The following is a 13,087-nucleotide window of genomic DNA, read 5'->3' as shown; positions in this document are numbered from 1 at the left end:
ATCAGTGATCTCCCATGTCCCGTTAGCCAAGATGGAATCCATCTCGCTATGGACCGCATCCTTCCAGTAGTCAGCTTCTGGAGAGGCATACGCTTCTGAAATAGAAGTGGGAGTATCATCCACGAGGTACACGAAGAAATCATCACCAAAGGTCTTTGCAGTCCTTTGTCTCTTGCCCATACCAAGGGTTTCCTCGTCATCCTCCTCAGGATTTCCATAATGTGTTTGTTCATAATATTCCATAGGAATGGCAGGTTCAGGAGTCTCCTCAGATTCCTATCTAGAAGTGCTTTGCATATCTCTCATATGAAAAATATCCTCGAAGAATGAAGCATCCTTAGACTCCATAATTGTACCGACCTTCTGGTCAGGTACCTCAGATTTCACTACTAGAAATCTATAGCCAACGCTGTTCTTAGCGTAACCCAAATTAACGCAGTCCACAGTCTTTGGTCCAAGCTTACGCTTTTTGGGGATCGGCACATTGACTTTTGCCAAACAGCCCCAAGTACGCAAGTACGAGAGTGTTGTCCTTCTCTTTGCCCATTTCTCATAGGGAGTGATCTCATTATCCTTTGTTTGACTGGGGTGAAAGTAGTGTAGAGCCTCATCTTTAGTGTTTAACAGATACACATAGCAATATCTAGTGGAGTCATCTATCAATGTCATGAAGTATTTCTTTCCACCTTTAGTCAACACACCGTTCATCTCACAAAGAGACTCGGCCCGCAACCAGCGGCGCGTCGTGACGAGGCGTGGCGTGGCGAGGCAGGCGGCGGAGGAGGAGTGCGCAAGGGCCTCTTCTCTTCTCAAGCTCCAATAGCATGTAGAAGAAAAACCCTTATAAACCACTCCAACTTTCCTTCCACTAGCGGGGTGGGACTAAACTTTCCACTACACCTAGTGCCATATAACCCACAAGGGTCCTTAGAGATTTTTCAGAAATTGCAATATGGGCCTAGAGCCCATCTCAAATTTTAGCAAGGGCCACAACGAGGCGGAGACGGCAGGGCATCACGTCCTTCTCTGACTCCCGCTCCCTTTTTTCAGATTGGGATACCCATAGCTGCACACTTGGTAATATTGCCGGGTGGATGAAACACTTTGATGTGGTAAAAAATCTGCACCGCACATGATCGGAAATAGTACACTACTTGAGTTGATATGCTTGAGCAGGATCAGCTTCCGTCCTTTGTGTGATGACGTGGATTAACTTCTTGTGCGCGTACGGTACGTACACGAGAGTAGCAGCTAGTTGATCGATGAGTAGCCCACGGACGCGAATCTTTCTTGGAACTTTAAGCCTATGACCCTGTGGAGAAGCAGTGGAACAGATCAGGCCGTGGCCTTGGATGACTTGCCCGCGCACTGAACTCTCATCGGTCTTGTACGATCGCAGCAACAGAAATTCCGGTCGATGTAGGCTTCCGGCGACGTCCTCTTAATCTTGATCTCGGACCCACCGATTCGACCACCGCCGAAGTTACTTTTTGACTCTGATCTCATTGATGCTGCTGTTGAATCTTTTTTTTTCAATCTTGAATGATCAACTTGGACTCGACATAGATCCTTTCGAGTCGGTTCTTCTTCCTCCTTTTCCGGGTCGGACATAGTATGCAGGCGGAGGCAGGAGCTGGCCCCGAGATAAGCGGCGGATTGATTTTCTTCCTTTCCTTGCTTTCCACAGTAGACCACATGGACTAGTAATTACTTTAGGTGACTCTAATGTCCGAAACGCACATGGGTTGGGATCCCCATCGGGACCAAAGGAAACCAGCGATCCTCCTAGTAGTAGGTTTTCTCCAGGTTGCCTAGTAGCGATCAGATTTATGAAAAGTAGCAGCAGAAAAGCACACCTGACCTCCTCGGGAGTAGACGTCGACTTGACGAAAAAACAGCTCCATCTGATTTTCTTGGCGGGTGTAATAACAGCCATGCGTAATAAACACTCATCCATTGTAGTGATCAGCGCATCAAGTTGCATCCGAACGGATCGTGTCACGTGCTAATCCAGATATATATATCTTCTTTCCCTTGTCGGGCTTGGCGACTTATCTGTGGCGCAAACCGACGCAACCCTAGCTTCTCACAAATTGTCTGATCAATCATGAACTTCTCAATACCTGGGAGAGATCCCTTCAAGAACTCAACACCATCGTGCGCAAGCCCCATGGTGGGCGCCAACTGTCGTGAAATTGTCACGGCAGATGTCCGTAGTGTGAGGACTTAGTCACGAGGCCAACACATCTATGTGGTAGCTTGAGAGGGGTTGGGCGGAATCCAGAGACGCAACATAAGACAAGGATTTAGACAGCTTCGGGCCCCGGGAAATATCATCTGGTAATAGACCTACATGTTGTTTGTGGCTAGATCTCATTATGATCATGAGGAAGTCGTCGGTAAACCGGATCTTTATGTCTAGCCCTAGAGATTGTTTCTTCTTCCTTCCCCCTCTTTGGGGAGCCCTGCCCCTCCTTATATATGTTGAAGGGGTAGGTTACATGACTAGTCCTAGTAGGATTAGGATTGCTCTATTAATAGTGGAGTCCTAGTCTTGCTTCCTTGGTAGGAGAATATTCCTTATGCCTCTCCTCGTAAACCGGCCCACCATAACAGGAGCCGGCCTTCTGGGCCTTGGGCCTAGTCCTCTATCTGACCCGCCGTTAGGGCCATCCATGGGTCGCCACTCCGGCGGGTTATCAATGAAAACGCTAAGTCTGACCGGGTTATACTTCCGACCAGTTTACGCCGCGGGGTATATCCCCGACACTGACCACATGAGATAGTTTCAATCGCAATAACTAATGGTCAAAAGAAGAGTTTGCCAGCCTGCTAAGAACTAGGTTGGAATAACTGACTCCCTTCCTGCCTTTCGAAGGTCACAACTTTTCTTACAACAACAACAAGCTAGACGGAGTAGAACACATTTCAGATGGGTAACAACTGTTGTTGGATCATGCATGCAGGTTCTAAATGACAAACCGCCGCGACATCGTCAAGCCCTTCATCTGGAAGTTGTTTGAGATCTCCTTGAGTCATGAATACCGCACGACATCTACACCTGAAACAAGAGGACATTTTGATGAGTGAGCAGAAGTAAGCATCCAGATGTTCTTCGCAAACGTAATTCAAGATTGGGAGCGGATTGCGTCGGTGGAAGAAAAAACTCAACAACTGTATTTTGGAATGGGGACTCCCTCAGTCATGGTGATCGCTAAACAATCAGTTACCGGAACGGCAATCCTCGAACCAGTGCACGATCTATCGCTCCTCCAGTCGATGTCGACAGCTCCAGGCAGAGAAGATACCCGATAAAAATCATGTTATGCCTTTATAAGATACCATAATATAAAGCATAATAGAACGAAATGCTAGTACTTATAAAAATAGAAAAATATCTTCTAGACTGAACTGGCATAACATTCTCAACTTAATGCACATAGAATGATCGTACAAAAATGGTAAGTGTGTTATACATACTATAATAGCTCCAAATTGCTTAGAAAGCAGATGGAGCACAACACATTTGTGATGAACATGAAATAGAAATGGGTTAATCATATTGGTTGATCTGGAATACAATAACTACGTAGTTAGTTTGCATTGAGCGCATCTTATTGTAGAGTAATTCCCGCCGAATATGATACAAAAGAATGCACAAAAATGTTCCTTATTTTCATGTGTGAAAAAGATTTACATGTTTCCTACTAGATATGTTTACTGGTAGGAGATGCAATGATTGTTTCACACAAAAAATTGCAACGCAAGACAAGAAGATTATGACCGACTACATGAGATAGTTTCAACTGCAACAACTAATGGTGAAGAGAAGAGTTTCCTAGCCTGCTGAGAACTAGGTTGGACTAAATTACTACCTGCTTGCCTTTCGGAGATCACAACTGTTGTTATCTATAGCAACAAGCTAGACAGAGTAGAACACAATTCAGATGGGTGAAAACTGTTGTTGGATCATGCATGCCGGTTCTAAACGACAAACCGCCGTGACATCGTCAAGCCCTTCATCGGGAAGTTGTTTGAGATCTCCTTATGCCATGAAAACCGCACGACATCTACACCTCAAACAAGAGGACATTTTGATGAGTGAGCAGAAGTAAACATCCATATGTTCACAAACGTAATTCAAGATTGGGAGCAGATTGTGTCGGTGGAAGAAAAACTCAACAACTGTATTTTGCAACGGGGACTCCCTCAGTCATGGCGGCGGATGAACAATCCGTTACCGGAGCGGCAATCCTCGAATCAGTGCACGGTCTATCGATCCTCCAGTCGATATTGACAGCTCTAGGCAGAGTAGATACCGGATAAAAATCATGTTATGCATTCATAAGACAGCATAATATAAAGCACAATAGAACAAAATGCTAGTACTTATAAACGATAGAAAATATCTTCTAAACTGAAATGGCATAACATTCTCAAAATAATGCACATAGAATTATCGTGATAAAATTGTATGTGTGTTATGTATAGTATAATAGCTCCAAATTAATTAGATTGCAGATTGAGCACAACTCATTTGTGATGAACATGAAAAAGAAATCATATCGGTTGATCTAGAATACAATCACTACGTACTTGGTCTTTCTTGAGCAGGTCTTTTTGAATAGTAATTCCGGCCGAATATGATACAAAAGAATGTACAAAAACTATGCCTTATTTTCATGTGTGAAAAACATTAACATTTCCTATTAGATATGTTTAGTTGCAGGAGATGCAATGATTGTTTCACAGTAAAAATTGCAACACAAGGCAAGAAGATTATGACCGACCACATGAGATAGTTTCAATCGCAATAACTCATGGTCAAAAGAAGAGTTTGCTGGCGTGCAGAGAACTAGGTTGGAATAACTGACTCCTTTCCTGCCTTTCAGAGGTCACAACTGTTCTTATCTACAACAACAAGCTAGAAGGAGTAGAACACATTTCACATGGGTGACAACTGTTGTTGGATCATGCATGCAGGTTCTAAACGACAAACCGCCGCGACATCATCAAGCCCTTCATCTGGAAGTTGTTTGAGATCTCCTTGAGCCGTGAATACCGCACAACATCTACACCTGCAACAAGAGGACATTTTGTTGAGTGAGCAGAAGTAAGCATCCAGATGTTCTTCACAAACGTAATTCAAGATTGGGAGCAGATTGCGTCGATGGAAGAAAAAACTCAACAACTGTATTTTGGAATGGGGACTCCCTTAGTCATGTCGACCGCTGAACAATCGGTTACCGGAGCGGCAATCCTCGAATCGGTGCACAGTCTATCGCTCGTCCAGTCGATGTCGACAGCTCCAGGCAGAGAAGATACCTGATAAAAATCATGTTATGCCTTTATAAGATACCATAATATAAAGCATAATAAACGGAATGCTAGTACTTATAAATGATAGGAAAATATCTTCTAGATTGAACTGGCATAACATTCTCAACTTAATGCACATAGAATGTTCGTACTAAAATGGTATGTGTGTTATACATATTATAATAACTCCAAATTGCTTACAACGTAGATGGAGCACAACACATTTGTGATGAACATGAAATAGAAATGGGTTAATCATATTGGTTGATCTGGAATACAATAACTACATAGTTAGTTTGCATTGAGCGAATCTTATTGTAGAGTAATTCCCACCGAATATGATACAAAAGAATGCACAAAAATGTTCCTTATTTTCATGTGTGAAAAAGATTTACATGTGTCCTACTATATATGTTTACTGGTAGTAGATGCAATGATTGTTTCACAAAAAAATGCAACACCAGACAAGAAGATTATGACCGACTACATGAGATAGTTTCAACTGCAACAACTAATGGTGAAGAGAAGAGTTTGCTAGCCTGCTGAGAACTAGGTTGGACTAAATTACTACCTGCTTGCCTTTCGGAGGTAACAATTGTTGCTGGATCATGCATGTAGGTTCTAGATGATGAACCGCCGCGACATCAGCATGCCCTTCATCTGGAAGTTGTTTGAGATCTCCTTGAGACATGAATACCGCACCACATCTACACGTGAAACAAGAGGACATTTTGATGAGTGAGCAGAAGTAAGCATCTAGATGTTCTTCACAAACGTAATTCAAGATTGGGAGCGGATTGCGTCGGTGGAAGAAATTCTCAACAACTGTATTTTGGAATGGGGACTCCCTTAGTCATGGCGGCCGCTGAGCAGTCGGTTACGGGAGCGGCAATCCTCGAATCAGTGCACGGTCTATCGCTCCTCCGGTCGATGTCGACAGCTCTAGGCAGACTAGATACCCGATAAAAATCATGTTATGCATTTATACAATACCATAATATAAAGCACAATAGAACAAAATGCTAGTACTTATAAACGATAGAAAATGTCTCCTAAACTGAAATGGCATAACATTCTCAAAATAATGCACATAGAATTATCATGATAAAATGGTAAGTGTGTTATACATAGTATAATAGCTCCAAATTACTTAGATTGCAGATTGAGCACAACTCATCTGTGATGAACATGAAAATGAAATGGGTTAATCATATCGGTTGATCTAGAATACAATCACTACGTACTTGGTCTGTGTTGAGCAGTTCTTATTGTATAGTAATTCCGGCCGAATATGATACAAAATAATGTACAAAAACTATGCTTTATTTTCGTGTGTGAAAAACATTTACATTTCCTATTAGATATGTTTAGTGGCAGGAGATGCAATGATTGTTTCACACTAAAAATTGCAACACAAGAAAAGAATATTATGACTGACCACATGAGATAGTTTCAATCGCAATAACTAATGGTCAAAAGAAGAGTTTGCCAGCCTGCTGGGAACTAGGTTGGAATAACTGACGGCCTTCCTGCCTTTCGGAGGTCACAACTGTTCTTATCTACAACAACAAGCTAGATGGAGTAGAACACATTTCAGATGGGTGACAACTATTGTTGGATCATGCATGCAGGTTCTAAACGACAGACCGCCGCGACATCGTCAAGCCCTTCATCTGGAAGTTGTTTGAGATCTCCTTGAGCAATGAATACCGCATGCCATCTACACCTGAAACAAGAGGATATTTTGATGAGTGAGAAGAAGTATGCATCCAGATGTTCTTCACAAACGTAATTCAAGATTGGGAGCGGATTGCGTCGGTGGAAGAAAAACTCAACAACTGTATTTTGGAATGGGGACTCCCTTAGTCATGGCGGCCGCTGAGCAATCGGTTACCGGAGCAGCAATCCTCGAATCAGTGCATGGTCTATCGTTCCTCCAGTCGATGTCAACAGCTCTAGGCAGAGAAGATACCCGATAAAAATCATGTTATGCATTTATAAGATACCATAATATAAAGCACAATGGAACAAAATGCTAGTACTTATAAACAATAGAAAACATCTTCTAAACTGAAATGTCATAACATTCTCAAAATAATGCACATAGAATTGTCGTGATAAAATGGTACTTGTGTTATACATAGTATAATAGCTCCAAATTACTTAGATTGCAGATTGAGCACAACTCATTTGTGATGAACATGAAAAATAAATGGGTTAATCATATCGGTCGATCTAGAATACAATCACTACGTACTTGGTCTGTGTTGAGCAGTTCTTATTGTATAGTAATTTCGGCCGAATAAGATACAAAGGAATGTACAAAAACTATGCTTTATTTTCATGTGTGAAAAACATTTACATTTCCTATTAGATATGTTTAGTGGCAGGAAATGGAATGATTGTTTCACACTAAAAATTGCAACACAAGACAAGAAGATTATGACCGACCACATGAGATAGTTCCAATCGCAATAACTAATGGTCAAAAGAAGACTCTGCCAGCCTGCTGAGAACTAGGTTGGAATAACTGACTGCCTTCCTGCCTTTCGGAGGTCACAACTGTTCTTACCTACAACAACAAGCTAGACAGAGTAGAACACATTTCAAATGGGTGAAAACTATTGTTGGACCATGCATGCAGGTTCTAAACGACAAACCACCGTGACATCGTCAAACCCTTCATCTGGAAGTTATTTGAGATATCCTTGATCCATGAATACCGCATGACATCTACACCTAAAACAAGAGGACATTTTGATGAGTGAGCAGAAGTAAGCATCCAGATGTTCTTCACAAACGTAATTCAAGATTGGTAGCGGATTGCGTAGGTGGAAGAAAAACTCAACAACTGTATTTTGGAATGGGGACTCCCTCAGTCATGGCGACCGCTGAACAATCGTTTACCGGAGCGGCAATCCTCGAATCAGTGCACGGTCTGTCGCTCCTCCAGTCGATGTCGACAGCTCCAGGTAGAGAAGATACCCGATAAAAATCATGTTATGCCTTTATAAGATACCATAATATAAAGCATAATAGAACGAAATGGTAGTACTTATAAACGATAGAAAAATATCTTCTAGACTGAACTGGCATAACATTCTCAACTTAATGCACATAGAATGATCGTCCTAAAATGGTAAGTGTGTTATACATATTATAATAGCTCCAAATTGCTTAGAAAGAAGATGGAGCACAACACATTTGTGATGAACATGAAATAGAAACGGGTTAATCATATTGGTTGATCTGCAATACAATAACTACGTAGTTAGTTTGCATTGACCGCATCTTATTGTAGAGTAATTCCAGCCGAATATGATACAAAAGAATGCACAAAAATGTTCCTAATTTTCATGTGTGAAAAAGATTTACATGTTTCCTACTAGATATGTTTACAGGTAGGAGATGCAATGATTCTTTAACACAAAATTGCAACGCAAGACAAGAAGATTATGACCGACTACATGAGATAGTTTCAACTGCAACAAGTAATGGTGAAGAGAAGAGTTTGCTAGCCTGCTGAGAACTAGGTTGGACTAAATTACTACCTGCTTGCCTTTCGGAGGTTACAAATGTTGTTTTTTGAGGGGGAAGACAGTAGGAGAGGCTCCTACTATTGTTGTATATATTTCTACCTTTTGGAAAGGTTACATGTGAGTTACAGTAGTGTTACAAGGGTGTTCAACCACACCCCCATCCCAGGGAGGGGGGTCGTGGAGGAACAGAAAGTGGATACTGTCTAGAAGGCACAAGGAGGGAGTTAGGCTAGAGAGTTACAAAAGGCAGTTACAAATGTCCTTTGCGCCTCCTTTACCCTGTGTTGGAGGAGGCCAAAATCTCCCTTGAAACGTGTCAACCATGGATCAGTACTAGGGTTAACCCCTCTGAAGTGTTTGTTATTGCGTTCTTTCCACAAACTCCATGCTCCTGTGAGAAAAATTTCCATGAAGAGAGGTCTGTGCTCAGACTCATTGCTTTGTGTGATCAGATCAAGTCTGGAGTCAAACTCTGGCCAGTCAATGCCAAGCTTCTCCCAAGAAGCCTTACTGAAGGGGCAGGCAAAGATCATGTGGTCCACGGTTTCTTCAATATGTTGTCCACAAAGAAGGCAATCGAAGACTTCACCAATGTTGTAATGACGATGTTTCAGCATGTTCCTTGTGTTCAAATGATCGAGAAGAAGCAGCCAGCCGAAAACTTTGATTTTCATGGTGCTTTTGGATCGCCACAGCAACCTGAAGGTTGGGTGCTTTGGGGCAAGTCTAAAACAGAACCTGTAGTAATCAGCCGCTTTGAACTCGGTTTGCCCCCAGGTATAGTGCCATACATCAGTGGTAGTGGTGGATGGGTGCATGTGGGTGGACAAGGACTGCATGTCCCGAACTTGGCTTCGGGAGAAAGTGGCAGGTGGAAAAGGTCATGCAATGACGTGCTCACCAAGAAATCCTTGATGGATGCATCTTCATGCAAGGCAAAGGAGAAGGCCCGGGGGTGTGACACGTCCAAGGTGTTGTCTAGCCAGAGATCTTTCCATATGAGAGTAGTTGTCCCGTCGACCACCTGGACACAAGAGACCCCGCGATATTGAGGTGTGAGTTTAAGCACATCGCGCCACCAAAACGAGCCCATCGATTTCGAGGCATGCGGGATTTTATCTGTGTAGTAGGTGTCCCAGAGAAGATCGCACCCAAGGGACATCTTTCTTGTTATAGAACTTGTGCAAGAATTTCATTAGCAGAGCTTCGTTCTGTAGTTTCAGATTAATCACACCCAGGCCTCCATTTCTTTTTGGTTTGTAGACCATGCTCCAAGCGGCCAGCGAGTTACATTTGTCCCCATGTTCAGTCTTCTTATTCCAGAGGCAGCAGCGATGGATCTTATCCAACATCTCAAGTATTTGAGGGCGTAATTTCAGCGTGCACATGGCATAGATAAGTAAGGATGTTACGGTCGCATTGAGCCAGGAAAGCTTCCCCCCGTATGACATCATGGAGATTGTGGCAGTGAGACGTCGTTCGGCACTGCAAACAAGTGGCATGAGGTCTTGTACCGTAGGTTTCGAGGTACCCATGGGGAGCCCAAGATATGTAAAAGGCATGGTGCCAACCAAACAGCCAAAGATGTTAGCTAACTCAGCAGTCAAGGCATCATCAAGATTTATAGGGATAAGAGTGGACTTATTGAAGTTGATCTTGAGGTCAATGGACAATGCATAGTCCGAAAGGATCTGCTTGATAATTCCATCTTGACGTGGGCAGGCAGGGAGAGCCAATATGGTATCATTGGCATATTGGATCACAGGATATTCAGATTGACCAGGGCAAGGAAAAGGTAGCTTGATTCTCCCTTGTCTAAACGCATTGTTAATGGCAGCCTGAAGGAGAACAGCCGCAAGGACATAGAGCAGGGGGGAGAGAGGATCACCCTGGCGTACCCCACTCTTACAATGAAATTGGCGGCCTGGTACACCATTGAGCAGAACAGAAGATCGACCTGTAGAAAAAATGCACTGAATCCAGTTGAGCCACTTGTCAGAAAATCCCATGTGCCGCATGAGGTTGATCATAGGATCATGGACAATGGTGTCAAAGGCTTTTGCAAAATCCAAGTTGAGCAGTACGATTTTCCGTTTAGATGCATGGCACTGATGGATATATTTGAAGGCCCAAGCGAGGCAATCTTGAATGGTCCGGCCTTGAAGAAACTCGTATTGGTTGCGGTGGACAAGGGTCAAGATGATTTTTTGTAATCGATTAGCCAAGAGTTTGGTGAGCAGCTTGAGGCAACAGTTAAGTAAAGTTATCGGTCTGTAATCGTTAACTGTCTCTGGCGAGCGAACCTTTGGGATCAGAGTGATGAGGCCATCATTGATGCTTGTAAGATCAAGGTCACCAGCGTGGAATTGAGAGCATTGGGCATAAAAATCAGACTTGATCAAAGGCCAGCAAGCTTTGAGGAACGCTCCACTGAACCCGTCCGGGCCAGGTGCTCGGTCGGCAGGCATCTCTTTAACCACGGCATCGATCTCTTCATGTGTGAAAGGTTCGGTTAGGTGATCAAGATTATTGGAGCGTTTTATTAACGCGGGTAAGTCAAATTTCATCTCTGCAGGTGACATAGACCCCAGGCGATTTTTGTATGTCTAAAAAAGAAGAGCCTCTTTACTGGTGTGATCCTCCACCTGGTTTCCCTCATTATCCAGAAAGCAGGTGATGTTATTATTATGATAGCGCTCTGTGGCCACGGCCTGAAAGAACTTCGTGTTCTCATCACCGAATTTAATCCAGCGGATTGTGCAGCGCTTTTTCCAATAGAGTTTCTAATACTGTAAAAGTCAGAGTATATGTTTCTTGAGGATGTTACGGAAGTTCTTTTCAGGGGCGGTAAGGGGCCTTTTATTCTCCAGTTCATCAAAATGAGCCAAAGTTTGGTTGCAGTTGCCAATGGCGATCGTCAAACGAGAGATGTTTTTGCTCCAGATCTTGAGAGCATGTCGGAGCCTTTTAAATTTAGCACAAATCAAAGTGGCTGCATTGGGCGAATTGACTGGTTTGCTCCAAGAGGCATTTACAACTTCCATGAATCCAGGGTGAAGTAGCCAGTACGACTCAAATCTAAATACCTTACTGCGTGATATGCAAGTTTGGATTGAAACGACACAGTGTATATGGTCAGAGACAGGCTTACCAAGCGGTTTAACCAGTGTGTTGGGGTATACATTGGTCCAATGCAGAGAGGTGAAAAACCAATCTAACTGCTCGAGTAAGGGATCAAGTTGCATATTATTCCATGTGTATGCTCGTCCTTTGTCAGGAAGTTCAAGAAGGTTTTGCGCACGGATAATATCATTGAAAGTGACCATGTCAATAGTACTACCGCCAGGTTTATTACGATTATCAGGTGCATGAATATAGTTGAAATCACCTAGTAAAAGCCAGTCCTGAGAAGCTGGTATGTCTAAATCATACAACCAGTTTGTGTACGTCACCCGATCATCCCCAGTACATGGCCCATAAATATTAGCTAGCGTCCAAGTTTGCTGAGACTGTGTGCTGGTGAGACTAACAACAAGCGCAAAGTGATCTGAGAATAAAACTGAGCCCGTAAACATTGAGCTCTTCCAAATCGTAATAATACCACCAGAAGCGCCACGAGAAGGCACGTACGCAAAGCGATCAAATTGTCGGGGACATCAGGTTTTGATAAAAGCCAGATCAAACGAGGTTTTTTCGTTTCTTGTAAACAAACAATCGCACAACCACTAGTAAGGATAGCATTATGAAGCGCTAACTGCTTAGGTTCAGAGTTGAGACCACAAATATTCGAGGAAACAACATTCCAAGAGCGCAAAAGGGACATAAAAACGCAAGTAGATTAAGCAGAGGTAGGATTACCACTGCCTCCAGGAGCGTGAGCATCAAGAGCAGCTTCTGGATCTTCTTCAGGCAGCACATTAGATGGCCCCACCAAGAGAGCTTCTTCAGTTAGTTCTATAGCTGGGATGGCGCACCTGTTGATGCCTACATCTTGCAGCGTAGCAATGGGAGTTGGGGGAGGGATGTCCTCAGAAACCTGCTCTGGGTTGATTGATGAAGAGGAATCCACCACAAGTATGATCCTTGGCTTAACCTTGGATGTGGTAGGGCGGGTATCAGTGGGCATGTTGACCTTGAAACCGTTGTACTTGTTAGTTCGGGTGCTGCGTCGAACTTCCACAGTGGAAATTAGTGTCACAACAGTTTTGGAGCGACGGCCACAAGTCACT

The sequence above is a fragment of the Triticum urartu genome, chromosome 1A, assembly GCF_056163025.1.
Source record: "Triticum urartu cultivar PI428250 chromosome 1A, HENAU_Tu73, whole genome shotgun sequence".
NCBI lineage: Eukaryota > Viridiplantae > Streptophyta > Magnoliopsida > Poales > Poaceae > Triticum > Triticum urartu.
This window is presented reverse-complemented; position numbering follows the sequence as displayed.